A 13,636-nucleotide genomic window follows, 5' to 3' on the forward strand; every position below is an offset into this window, starting at 1 on the left:
TGGCCCCCCAGATCCATCCCACTGGGGGTTTAGTATTCAACAAGCCGGTATACATCTGCCCCAGATCACCTCCATGTGGCAGAGGAGTCTGGGGCACACCTTAGGATGGACAGGCAAACACCCTTGGTGCTGACATTTCCCTCTGGGCACCCAGAGTGTCCTAGAACTGGGGATCCCAACATGTTCAGGGTAAGAACATAAGAAAAGCCCTGCTGGATCAGACCCAGGCCCATCAAGTCCAGCAGTCTGTTCACACAGGGGCCAACCAGGGGCCTCCAGGAAGACTCACAAACAAGACAACTGCAGCAGCACCATCCTGCCTGTGCTCCACAGCACCTAATGTAATAGGCATACTCCTCTGATCCTGGAGAGAATAGGAATGCATCATGACTAGTATCCATTTTGACTACTAGTAGCCCTATCCTCCATGAACATGTCCACTCCCCTCTTCAAGCCTTCCAAGTTGGCAGCCATCACCACATCCTGGGGCAGGGAGTTCCCCAATTTAACAATGTGTTATGTCTCGAAATACTTCCTTTTTTCTGTTTTGACTCTCTCACCCCCCAGCTTCAGCAGATGACCCTATGTCAGGGGTCTGCAAACTGCAGCTCTTTGGCCCGTTGAGTGCAGCTCTCCAAACTTGGTTCGGAGCCCCTGCTCTCGCGCCCGCTCGCACCGGCAGCCAGGCTGCGGAGCCAGCGCGCCTGAGAGAGAGAGAGAGAGAGCACGAGAGAGCAGGCAAGCGGGCACACTGTCTCTCCCCCCTCCCCCCCGCCGTGGAGAATGGCCAGGTCCCCCTTTCCCTTGCCCTCAATGGTTGGGAGGCTAAAGCCTTCCCTCCCCTCTAGCCACGCGATTGCTGGGCGGGCGGCTCGGCGGTTCCTGCCCCCCTGCCTTTCAGCTGTTGGGCGGGTCGGGCTTCCTTTGGTAGACCTGGCCTCCAGCTGAGTCCCATTGGGAGGCCATGTCTACCCATTGGCTTTCTTGGCAGTAGACCTGTACTCTGAGGAGGGGCCAGGTCTACCAATTGGCTTCTATGGGCCTCTGGAGGCCAGGTCTACTGCCAAGAAAGCCAATGGGTGGACCTGGCCTCCCAATGGGACTCAGCCGGAGGCAAGGTCTACCAATAGGCTTTTATGGCGGTAGACCAGGTCTCCAGACGAGGACTCCGGACGGGGAGGGGGAAATGGCAGGGACTTACAATTTAATTTGTATCAATAAATAAGATCACTATTAACTATGATATCAAGTTTTATTCAGTGTACCTATAGTTTAATTAAGACAAAACTTTAATTAAAGTTTATTAAGTTAATAAACAGTGTACCTACCTATATAGTTTAAGTTTAAGAAATTTGGCTCTCAAAAGAAATCTCAATCGTTGTACTGTTGATATTTGGCTCTTTTGACTAATGAGTTTGCCAACCCCTGCCCTATGTTCTAGTATTATGAGAGAGGGAGAAAAGCTTCTCCCGGTCCACTCTCTCCATACCATGCATCATTGTATAGACCTCTATCATGTCTCCCCTTAACCGCCATCTTTCCAAGCTAAACAGCCCTAAGTGTTTTAACCACTGCTCATAGGGCAGTTGCTCCAGCCCCCTGATCATTTTGGTTGCTCTTTTCTGCACCTTCTCAAGCTCTGCAAGAATGGAGACCCACCAGTCCAAATTTACTTGGTACAGTGACCCATCTAGAGCTGACCCAAAGGTTTGTTGGTGCCCTAGACAAACTATGACCTTGGCACACATCTAGTTCAGCAGTCCACTTTCTACAGGTGCCAAACAGATGTTTCTGAGAAACCAACAAACATCGTACAAAGGGTACAGCTGTCCCCGCTATGAACCCCAAGCAAGTGGCATTCGGACATACACTGCCTTGGCATATGGAGGTTACATTCTAACCTTTGACCAACCTCTCCTTCTCCGTTACTCCCCCTAATGGCCCCAACAAATTTAAGATGCTCGCTCTAGTAACCATCAGGACACATTTTACTTGATCGTTGTGTATGCAGTGAACAAAAAAAATGCCAACTAATGTGTGACATGGAAGATACAGTTTGCAGGGTCAGATCTTGGTGTCCCAAATACAAAAGAGAGCAATGGAAAGGCGAAGGGGTGGCCATTTGGGAGGGCTGACCCACAACCAACTTTTGGGTCCTGACTCACAGGCTGAGAAACACAGATCTAGAGTACCCCCAGCATCCCCTCGTGGCTGGCTGGACAAGCTGTATCCTACCTTCTCTTCCTACTAAGGATCCTCTGGCAAGCGTTCAGAGATTCTCGGGTTGCCAGAAGATAGTCTGTAAACCACACACGCATTGTAATTATGGTCAGTATGCAGCAGCAGTTAATATCTTTTTTAAAAAAAGAAGTAAATCATTTTAAATTAGGAACTGATGCCTCATCCAGAAAAACCTGCAGCTGCATGACCGCTGCTCTCTCAACTACCTTACCCAGGTACGAAAGATTCAACACTGGGCAATAGTTGGGCAGTTCTCTAGAATCTAATGATGTTTTTTTAAAGAACCGACGCACCACTGCCTTCTTTAACCCCCCTGAGAAGGTCCCATAAAGGACAGGTTGATAATCTCTCCCAGGGGGTCTGTGCTGCTTCCCAACTGGCCTTAACCATCCAGGCGGGGCACGGAGGTCCAGAAGGCAAGTGGTGGGCCTTTCAGATGACAGGATTCTGTCCACATCATCCAGAGAAAGCCGGCCGAAGTAGTCAAATACTGGACCTCAAGACGGGCAAGAGACCTCCAGCTTCATTACTGTATTAAAGTTGGCCGGGAGGTCATGGCGAAGCAACAAGACTTTATCCACAAAATAGCTCAAGAATGCCTCGCCGCTGTGGGCCGAATCCAAACTTAAATTTTTGCTGTCCCTCTAATAGGGACATTAAAGACCTAATAATTCTAAAAAATCTTTTTGCCAGGTGAGAGCTAGTGGACAAAATGGGGGCTGCATAATATTCCTTTTTAGTAGCGTCCACGGCCGCCTCGTCGGCTTTAATAAGCATCATATAAGGTGCTCTTGAGGCCTCGTCACGAGCACCCAGTCAAACTTGCTCTAGCCCTCTAAACTCCCGCTTCATATCCCTGAGCCCCTTGGTATACCACCAGGCCCACTTTCTGCGGGGGGCAAAGAGGGCATCGGGGAGCGATTTCATCAATGGCCATGGAGAGTCAGCCATGCCAGTCCTCTACAAGCACATCTAGAGAATCGCCAGGATTTATAGGATCCCACAGAGCCCTCTGGAATCCAGCCGGATCCATGAGTCTCCAGGGACGAGCATAAATCAGCTCATTGCCCAAACAGGGAGGGAGTGGAGAGTCAATTTGGGCCTTCAGGACAAAGTGGTCTGACCAGGGTACTTCCTCTTTTGGCATCAGACCCACACCCACCCCTGCCCCGAAGATCAAGTCCAAAGTGTGTCCTGCTTGAGCTATGCTAGACCATCTTGGGAATTACGCTAGACAAATGTCACCTTAATTTGTAACTAGACAGTCTGTGTATTTAAAGGCCAAACCCAATATTACAGGTATCTGTTTTCCTTACCATTAGAAAACTGTGTGTGTGTGGCGGGGGGGGGGGGCATTGAGGTCGGTGGAGGAAGCCATACATGGGGGGGGGGAGACATTAAACTGCCCCTCCTTGTGGTGCTGTGGTTCTGATCCAAACCAGCATCCCTTTTCCTTGTAGCCGTCAAGCCACAGCTGACTCAGGGTGACCCCGCAGGGTTTTCATGGCAAAAAGAGACATTCGGAGGTGGTTTTGCCATTGCCTACCTCTGCACAACAACACTAGTGCTTCTTGGTGGTCTCCTGTCCAAGTACTAACCAGGGCTGACCCTGCTTAGCTTTTGAGATCTGACGAGATCAGGCTATGTATTGTAATGTTGCGTTTGGTCCTATACCAATAGGGCAGTGCCCTCGGGCTGCCCAGAAAGAGGTAAATCTGGCTCTGAGAAAGAAGAAAATTGCAAGAAAATCTACAACTCCCTGTGTAAAAAACAAACAAAAAACAAGCAATGAAATCTTCCTCTGCAATGAAGACTAACACAGCAAGAAATAAATTCGTTAACCAGCGTGCAGTAAATAATTTCAAACATAGTATCCGCCCGGCCATTATTCTGCCCCTGAAAGAAATGAGCATAGGACTGATTTATTCCTCTCCTCTTTCTCCCAAGAGGCTGGTGATTTTAATCAACAGCCTGAGTCCATCCATTCTTGTCACCGACCAGATTTTTAAATCAGTTGACATATTACAGTTGGCTTCCTTGCTCTCTCCCCCCACACTGAGGCTCCAAAGAGGCAGGAGGTTGGTTAGAGGCTATAAGTTCCCAAAGATATTCCCATCACACGGAAGAGAAGTGGGCAGGACAGCCTCGTTTCCTGTCAGGAGTCAGTACCCTTGAAGGGAAACGGGATTGTTACCAGGAACACACCATGCACGGGAGGGTTCTTCAGGTCTGATGCCACGGAGTCAGAATTTGTGGTTTTGGAACTGCAGGTTGAGAATGTGAGGCAGCTCTTACAATGACGGCACGGGTTCCTTTCTCTGCCTGTTTTCCGGAACGGCTTCCATCAATGCACCCCACTTACAGAACTCTTCAGTTTCTCCTGTCAGTACAACACATGTCCCAAGGGCTATGTTCAGCTGCCCCTGTGAAAACCACGGTTTACTTTAACTATGGTTGGTTTGTGAAGCCAGAGTTTGACTCACTCAAAGGCTGACTTCACTGGCTTTGCCCTTCCCTCCATTCCAGCCTCCAGCGCCTAAGAGCAAAGTTGCCAGTGGCCTTTAGAGGGCAGGATGGGGAATGACCCCTCTGGTTGGGGAGTAGGGTTGCCAGCTCCAGGTTGGGAAACTCCGGGATATTTGGGGGTGGAGCCTGGGGAGGACAGGGACCTCATTGGGGTACAATGCCATAAACTCCACCCTCCAAAGCATCCATTTTCTCTGGGGGGATTGATCTCTGTAGGATGAAGATGAGCTGTAATTCCAGAAGATCCCCAGGTCCCACCTGGAGGCTGTCACCCCTAATCGGTCATGCTCGGCCGACCCCCCTTTCTCAAGCTACCAGGTTTTCCTCATGAGTCCCCTTCTTCACCGCAGCAGACCCAACATCCCAGTGCTAATTTAACCACACCTTACATATGCACTCCCCCCCCTCTTGAAGTTCTGGGGCCTGGGCTACTTCTTATGGTGGAAAGTGTCATCAAGTCGCAGCCAATTTATGGCGACCTTGTAAGGTTTTCAAGGCAGGAAGAAGAACAGTTGGTTTTTCTATGCCGACTTCTCTACCACGTAAGGGAGACTCAATCACCTTACCTTCCCCTCCCCATAACAGAACCATGCTGGAGATGTTCAGAGATGGTTTGCCGTTGCCTGCCTCTGCATAGCAACCCTTTCTTGGTGGTCTCCCATCCAAGGACTAACCAGGGCCAACCCTGCTTAGCTTCTGAGATCTGATGAGATCAGGCTAGCCTGGGCTGACCAGGTCAGGACTTCTCTACTTCTGCTTTAAGAAAGGACCGAGATGCCTTTTGCACAACCACAGCGTTTCTACCAGTGTCGGTCACATCTGTTTCTGCTCAGCAGGGCTGTCAATTCGGTTTGTCCCGAACCAAAAAACAGCCAAATTTCCCCTGATTTGGCGGTTTTCAGTTCGAATGGAACCCAATTCAAAAAAAGGCGGGAAAACGACGAGCCGAATTCAGCGAGTTCGGGGCACCCCAAATAAATTTGGCAAATTTGGGGGCTCAGAATCAGCAGCATAACCGTCAGTTAGTAAGCAGCATTCTCTCATGGCCAATGGTGGCCAAGCTGGGTCTTCTCCTGGCCAATCAGAGCAGGGATTCTCAATTTTGAAATGGCCAGAAGAGTCTAAAAACTCCCGGCCCTCCCCTACCATCCTGACAGTATTCATTGCCTTCCAATTTGGTGGCGGTGCTGCTGAGAGATCCGATTCCTGACTGGGCCGAGCTGCTGGTGCTTACCGGAATAGGATTGGATTTACTTCTCCTCCATGCTCCTGCTAGAAGACATCCACACAGTTTGATTTTGGGTTTTTTCTCTATACCTTTTCTCCTGTGTGTGTGTATGTGGGGGGGGGGAAGCAGAGTCTGTGTGTGTGGGAGGAGCAGTTTCTGTGGGTGGGGGGGAAGCCAAAGGGGGCTTTCACCCATTCTGCTGAGAGGTGCCCGCTCACCTCTGCGGGAGTGTGTGTTCTGCTTTTAAAGTTTTAAAGTTTAAAGTTGAGTCTGTGTGGCGGCTAGCGAGTCTCTCTCCGCTTAGCACCCGCGCCTCCTCCACCTTGGTTTTTCCCCCGTTTGGGGTTGAGCCGAGCCATACTGGTTTGAGGGGGGGGGCTTTGCCCGTTCTGCTGAGGGGGGTGTGCCCGCTCGCCTCTGCGGGAGTGTGTGTTCTGCTTTTAAAGTTTTAAAGTTTACAGTTGAGTCTGTGGGGCGGCTAGCGAGTGTCTCTCCGCTCGGCACCCGCGCCTCCTTCTCCTTGGTTTTTTTCCTGTTTGGGGTTGAGCCGAGCTGTACTGGTTTGAGGGGGGGCTTTCACCTATTCTGCCTGGGGGGGTGTGCCCGTTCGCCTCTGCGAGAGTGTGTGTTGTGCTCTGCTTTTGTTTTTTGCCCCTAGCCTGGGGTTGAGTGCGACTGTGCGGCTTGCGTGAGTCTCTCCCCAGCGCCGCTCGGCACCCGCACCTCCTCCTCTGTGATTTTTTTTCCGTTTGGGGCCAAGCCATACTGGTTTGAGAGGGGGGAACTTTATGGCTTTATTCCAATGAGGAAATGGAATAAAGATGCACATTAAGGATTGGGGGACCCCTTCCGGGCCCCATAATTTTGGACCCCGTGACCCAATCTTCACAAAACTTGGGGGTTCTTGCAAGAAGGGTCCCCTCAAGCTACACTGAAATATGGGACCTCTACCTTCAAAAATGCCCCGCCACGGAGTTACGGAAAGATGTGACTGTGCTTTATGGCTTTATTCCAATGAGCGAATGGAATAAAGATGAACATTTAGGATGGGGGGACCCCTTCCGGGCCCCATAACTCCGGACCCTCTCACCCAATCATCACCAAACTTGGGGGTTCTTGCAAGGGTCTCCTCAAGCTACAGTTAAAGTTTGGGACCTCTATCTTTAAAAAGGCTACCCCCGGAGCCACGGAAAGCCGCAAATGTGTTTGTAATGGCTTTATTGCAATGGGCAGATGGCGGGCCAATTCTGGGCCCCATAACTTGGGACCCTCTGCCCCAATCGTCACAAAACCTGGGGGTTCTTGCAAGAAGGGTCCCCTCAAGCTATGCTGAAAGTTTGGGACCTCTACCTCCAAACATGCCCTCCCGGAGCCACGGAAAGGTGCGAATGTGTTTTTAATGGCTTTAAACGGCTGAATTTATTCCCGAACTCTGAATCTCGTGCCGAATTCCATGGATCCGAATCGGGGGAGTTCAAACTTCGGTGTTTCCCGAATCAAAACGGGCCAAATTTTGCCCAATCTGATTTTTACCGGTTTTTTTTTAACAGCCCTACTGCTCAGCTAGTCTTGGCTGAAATTTTGCAAGCCCCGTCAAAGCCGTTCGATCCGCTGCAGGGTAAGCATGTCGGGCAAGAACGAAGCACCTAAACTCCGTCCTTGATTTGCATCATCAGAATAACTGCGCTGTATCCTCTTGCACTGGACACTATAAAATTGTATATGGCTTAATCTGTGCATTATGCCCTCTTTCCCCCCTACATTACACATTTCTTATAAAGTATTCCTTTTTATGTTTAGATGCAGCAATACCAATAAAAAGGCCTATAAAGAAAATAATGACTCTCTTGAATATTTGCAGGACTTGTCCTATTAATTTTTAAAGGGATCTTATGCATGACAGCGATTGTTTTCCATTACGACAGACTACTGTTTTTATTAAAACTCTGGATAGTTTGGGTGCATATGTATTGGATTTATAGAGAAAGTCAGAGTCTTTTTTTTTAATTCAGATTTTTCATTCTGTTTTCTTCTGTGAGAGGGAGAAATGTCTGTTTTCATAGGAAATTATTCTGCTGCACACTGGGTGTTGGGGGTATGTTTCTGTTGTACTCTTCACTTCCCTGAGCCACAAGAAGTCCCGATCTTTGGAGCAAAGAAAGTTGAACTGGGGGGGGGGTATTTTTGGAATATTATGCTTTATTTACAAGTATACTAGCAGAGCACAGGTGGATGCAATGCAGAGTTCCTACAGGCCAGGAGACGCACTGCCCACCCTACGTAGGGGATCTCCTGAAACTATAACTGATTTCTAGGCAACAGAGATCAGTTCCCCTGGAGGAGGAGGAGGAGGAGGAGGAGGAGGAGGAGGAGGAGGAGGAGAGTTGGTTTTTATATGCTGACTTTCTCTACCACTTAAGAAAGAACCTAACTGGCTTACAATCACCTTCCCTCCCCCTCCCCACAACAGATTCCCTGTGAGGTAGGGGAGGCTGGGAGAGCTCTAAGCTAGCTGTGACTTGCCCAAGGTCACCCAGCAGGCAACCCCAGGATTCCTTTCATAGAAAAGAACAAGTGGGTAGAGCGGGAAATAGAAACTTGAGGCACGATAGGAAAAGCTTATTGAACTTCATTCGATAGCTTCGTCTTTGAGAATGCAGGCGAGGCAACCATTTGCCGTTTCATATATCCCAACATACATCAGCTTGATAAGTCACTCAGTCTTTTGATCCACGAGTGTTTAGCAGCACCTGTTGCACCCGAGGCAACCCTGAACAGTTCCAGCCCCAGTGACTCCAGCCAAATTCCTGATTTCTGGATTCCTAGATTTCTATCAGGCAGCTGTTTCTCGAGACTTGAAGTCAGGTGTCAGTCATGTTAACAGGTCAGGCTGTCTTTTGACTCCACAGTACCCGAAACACGGCTCATGTGTGCACTGCGCCCCTCAACAGGTTTTTTTGTCACCAGCAATTTCTTGTGTTGCTTGAGTGTTTAGGCTGGATTTGGGTTTACTAGTCCTGAGGATGCTAGCTGCCTTCTCTTGCACTGCCGGCCCGAACAGGTGGAAAGTGCTTTACTATCTGCAGTGGAAAAGCCATTTATACTTACAGATACTGCCAGAGTTTTCCAGCTTTTCTTGTTTTGATAGTAATTGGTTTTGTTTTAAGCTGTTGTATAAAAAAATGCAAGCTCCGTGTGCCACCAGTATTGAATGGAGGGCAGGGTGTAAATGCCCTGAATAAACACCATAGTCCTTGCATGACCCTTTGAGGTTTCAGGTGTTATCTTTGACACTGGGCTGGAGGAGGAGGAGAAGAAGAATTGGTTTTTATACCCCGCTTTTCTCTACCTTTAAGGAGTCTCAGAGGAGGGAAGGCAGCATGGTACAGCCCAATCTTGTCAGATCTCGGAAGCTAAGCAGGGTCAGCCCTGGTTAGTATTTGGATGGGAGACCACCAAGGAATACCAGGGTTGCTGTGCAGAGGAAGGCACTGGCAAACCACCTCTGTCAGTCTCTTGCCATGAAAACCCCCCAAAAAGGGGTCGCCATAAGTCAGCTGCGACTTGAGGACACTTTACCCACATACACAAGGAGTCTCAGAGCAGCTTACACTTGCCTTGCCTTCCTCTCCTCACAACAGGTGGGGCTGAGAGAGCTCAGAGAGAACTGTGATTAGCCCAAGGTCTCCCAGCTGGCTTCATGTGTAGGGGTGGGGAAACCAACCCGGTTGACCAGATTAGAGTCTGCTGCTCATGTGGACGAGTGGGGAATCAAACCCGGTTCTTCAAATTAGAGTCCACCACTCCAAACCACTACACCATGCTGGCAGATCACAAGTTGTGATCTGCTTGCAACTCAAACATGTCCCGCCTTCCCCCTGTCTTCTGCATTCCTGGCTGTGCCACACAAAAAGCCGCTTCTGAGGTTGAAGGACTTTCCGGAACAGCGTGGGAGGCCAGAGGGCTGCAGCACAAGGGGGAAATCCATGGAAATCATGGCTCTCCCCTTTGTGTAGAGGAAGGTCCTTCTACTCACGCAAGGGACGTTGTATCCAACCTATTCTTGGCTGTGTGTCTCTGTGTGTGTCTTCTGTCACCCACATCTGTCATATTTATGATTGTCATAGGCCAGGGCTCTGTGCCTTCCTCACCAGGCAACAATGCCAACGACTCAGCTGGTCCTTTGACCACCACCGAAGGAAGCATCCGAGATGTCTCCAGGAGGACCCTTTGATGTCCAGGATGCATCCACGAAACTGGTTCAGCTCACTTAGGACAAAATCTTGCCTTCTTCCTTAGACTCTGGGTCCAGATGCAGCCACTGAGGTCTCTCCCCAACTTACCACAAGCTCCACAAGTCAAGAAACCTCCCAACCCCTCTGGAGCGCTCGCTCACTGCTCTAACCAAGCAGGGTACCTTTAACAGCCAGCAGCCTTTCTTTGGCTTACATTTTCACTGACAAGTAAAAGGACTTGATAACTGCAGACATTAAAAGATAAATACTGTTCGTCACACACTTTGAACAGGGCCTACACAGGATTCATCGACATTCTTCTCCCCCTGCTGAAGTTCAAACCACCGCACCGTCTCCAGAATGTTCTTCTAGGCTCAATATCTTTCTCATTCTATGAGAGAGAGAGTGTCTGAGGAAAACATCCAAACAGGTGACAGCAAAGATATATATTTGGAAATATGTGGAAAAGAGAATAATAATTATGAATTAGTGATTTAAAAAAAAACATGGAGCGAGGCTTGAGATCTCTCTTGAGTTGAAGGAAGGGCCAATGATGTTACCTGTGCTTCGCTAGGCCTCTGTCCCTGGAGATTCAGGAGACCTGGCAAGCCACACTTCCCCCGGCTCTTCCCCAACATTTTCTCTCTCATTGTTCTTCCTTATTCCAGTGCCTGGAATATATCTTTTTCAATAGATGAAACTGCCTGGCGTTGTCTCCAAGCAGTTTCCCAAGGTCTCAGATCCCTGATCTCCAAGACGGTGTGAATCGTAGAATCCCAATATATCATACCTGGCTTTAACAAAGAAGGGACAATGTAAGAACACGGGTGAGGCATTTTCTATTGCTCCAGAAGTTCAAGAACACTTGAATCACAGAATCACAGAGTTGGAAGGGGCCACACAGGCCATCTAGTCCAACCCCCTGCCCAATGCAGGATCAGCCCAGAGCATCCCTGACAAGTGTTTGTCCAGCCTCTGCTTGAAGACTGACAGTGAGGGGGGCTCACCCACCTCCCTAGGTAGCCGATTCCACTGTGAGTAGAAATACCACTCGCCCTGGGATCTTACGTATGCAACATCACAGAAGAGTGCTTTGCCGTTTATACCTAGCTACTGAGTGCTACACTGACTCTGAAATTATAGTCTTGGGGAAATTTCTTTTTCCATTTAATTGTTTTTCCTGGTAATTTAAATGGCTAAACTTTATGCATATTAGAGTGAAATGTCCATAGGGCTGGCAGTTGATTAGCACTGAAACACCCCACATCTGTTAATCTTGTGTCTGACTTATTTTTTCCAGATAAGGGCAGTTAACTTTGATTTCTCTTTGCTGTACTTTCTTATTGATCGCAGGCCCTGTGGGCGTAGCTGATTTACGGCATCTGTTGCATCCGTGGATTCAGACATATTTGCTACCAGGCAGTTGAATCCTTGCTAAGATCTAAACGAAACAAAACCTGAGCTATTGTATTCATTTTTAATCTGTGTAACAGTGTTAGGTATCCTATTATGTCCTTGTTTATGTAAATTCCAGATAGTGTAGTTTCAGAGGGTAGAGCATCTGCTTGGCATGCAGAAGGTCCCACGTTCAATCCCCAGCATCTCCAGTTAAAGGGGCTAGGCAAGTAGGGGATGTTAAAGACCTTTCTCTGCCTGAGACCCCGGAAAGCTGCTGCCAGACTGAGTACACAATACTGACTTTGATGGACCAAGGGGGGGGTCTGATTCGGTATAAGGCAGCTTCATGAGTTCACATTGTCACCCACTCACCAATTTGTGGAGATCCTCCTGGAGCTCTTCACAGTAATCCTGGGTTTTCACACTCCTGAATGTGTGAAAATTTTGTGCCCGGATTGTGTACTTATTTTAGACATGGCACTCTATGTAAGGAATGGATGCATACTTTCCCACAAAACTCAAAGTTTTCCAATTTGCAAAAATATTGTGCAGTCGCAGTTCTGAAACGTATTCCTAACAACTGTCAGCACTTTCCCGAAATGAGGAGCTACCACATTTGACCCAGAAGCACCCTCACCTCTTCCACAATAACAGTATTACTGAAATAACTTTACACCGCTTGATACCTACCGCCGATGGCAATGTACCATGTATTGATTTTGGCATTTTAAAACTTAGTTATGATTCTCACCATATAAAAAAACTGTTCTAGAAGAGGGTCTCTACTATAAATTGCTTTTATGTTAAAAAATAAAATTCACTGTAATGCTAGTCTGGGATTTCAAAGACTTATCTTACACAACCATGAGGTTATTCTTAGAATATAAATAAGCTCCAAGCGTTATAAACAATCATTCATTTCCTCCCCTCCCAGCTAGTTTGATTGCAGAAGAGAATTTCCATATAGGCTACCCAGTTTTTCCCTTGATATATTCTGTGGGTGTCTTTGCATGATGGAGATCTACCCTACACTTTTAACGAGACACTCAAACCCCAGCCCTTTCTGTCCCGCCCAACTCCTTTCCTTGTCTGCTGTCAGGCACACCTGTGGTGCTGGGAATTACACCTGATGTCCAGCTGCATCAGGGCATGTGAAGGTCCCACGCAGATCTCAAAGCTGGTCCCCAGCAATCCTGTGAATTGGAAACCAGCAACTCAGAAGAGGCCAATTGGGGCCTACCGTAGGGTGGCCAACCACCAGGTACTAGCAGGGGATCTCCTGCTATTACAACTGGTTTCCAGCCGATAGAGGTCAGTTCACCTGGAGAAAATGGCTGCTTTGGCCATTGGACTCTATGGCATTGCAGTCCCTCCCCAAACCCTGCCCTCCTCAGGCTGCACCCCAAAACCTTCCGCCGGTGGTGAAGAGGGACCTGGCAACCCTTGCCTACAGTTTTGCCTAGTGGCTTTCCCTGGAAAAGGCCCGCCTCTGAATGCTGACGGAACCAGCATGGCCACTAAATCTGAGTTCACTTCCCTTGAGTTCAAGCAAGACCACAGTTAGACATTGCATGAGACTAAATGCCAGAATTTTAAGAGAGTGGCATAAGCAGACGGAAAGTAGTTGCTAGTTTTTGAAAGTGCAACAGTAGAAGTTTGGAATCACGCAATATATCACCCTAGATGTTCTGACAAGAGCTGCCCGCTCCAGGTTGGGAAATACCTGGACATTTTGGGGTGGAGCTTGAGGAGGAGGGGATTGGGGAGGGGTAGGTGTCAGGTTGCCAGGTCCCTCTTCACCACCGGCAGGAGGTTTTGGGGCCGGGCCTGAGGAGGGTGGGGTTTGGGGAGGGGAGGGACTTCAATGGGGTACAGTGCCATAGAGTGGTGGCTGGAGATCTCCTGCTATTACAACTGATTTCCAGGTTTTAGAGATCAGTTCACCTGGAGAAAATGGCTGGTTTGGAAGGTGGACTCTATATGGCATTATATCCTATTGGAAGTCCCT

General features: G+C 48.6%; 1 protein-coding gene across 1 annotated transcript in view; it reads left to right on the forward strand.

The window, feature by feature from the left end:
* The window catches only part of SPAG16 (sperm associated antigen 16), a 220,209-nt gene that overhangs the window by 1,905 nt on the left and 204,668 nt on the right, over positions 1-13,636 (forward strand). The window lies entirely within an intron of this gene.

This window comes from Euleptes europaea, chromosome 15, assembly GCF_029931775.1.
Source record: "Euleptes europaea isolate rEulEur1 chromosome 15, rEulEur1.hap1, whole genome shotgun sequence".
NCBI lineage: Eukaryota > Metazoa > Chordata > Lepidosauria > Squamata > Sphaerodactylidae > Euleptes > Euleptes europaea.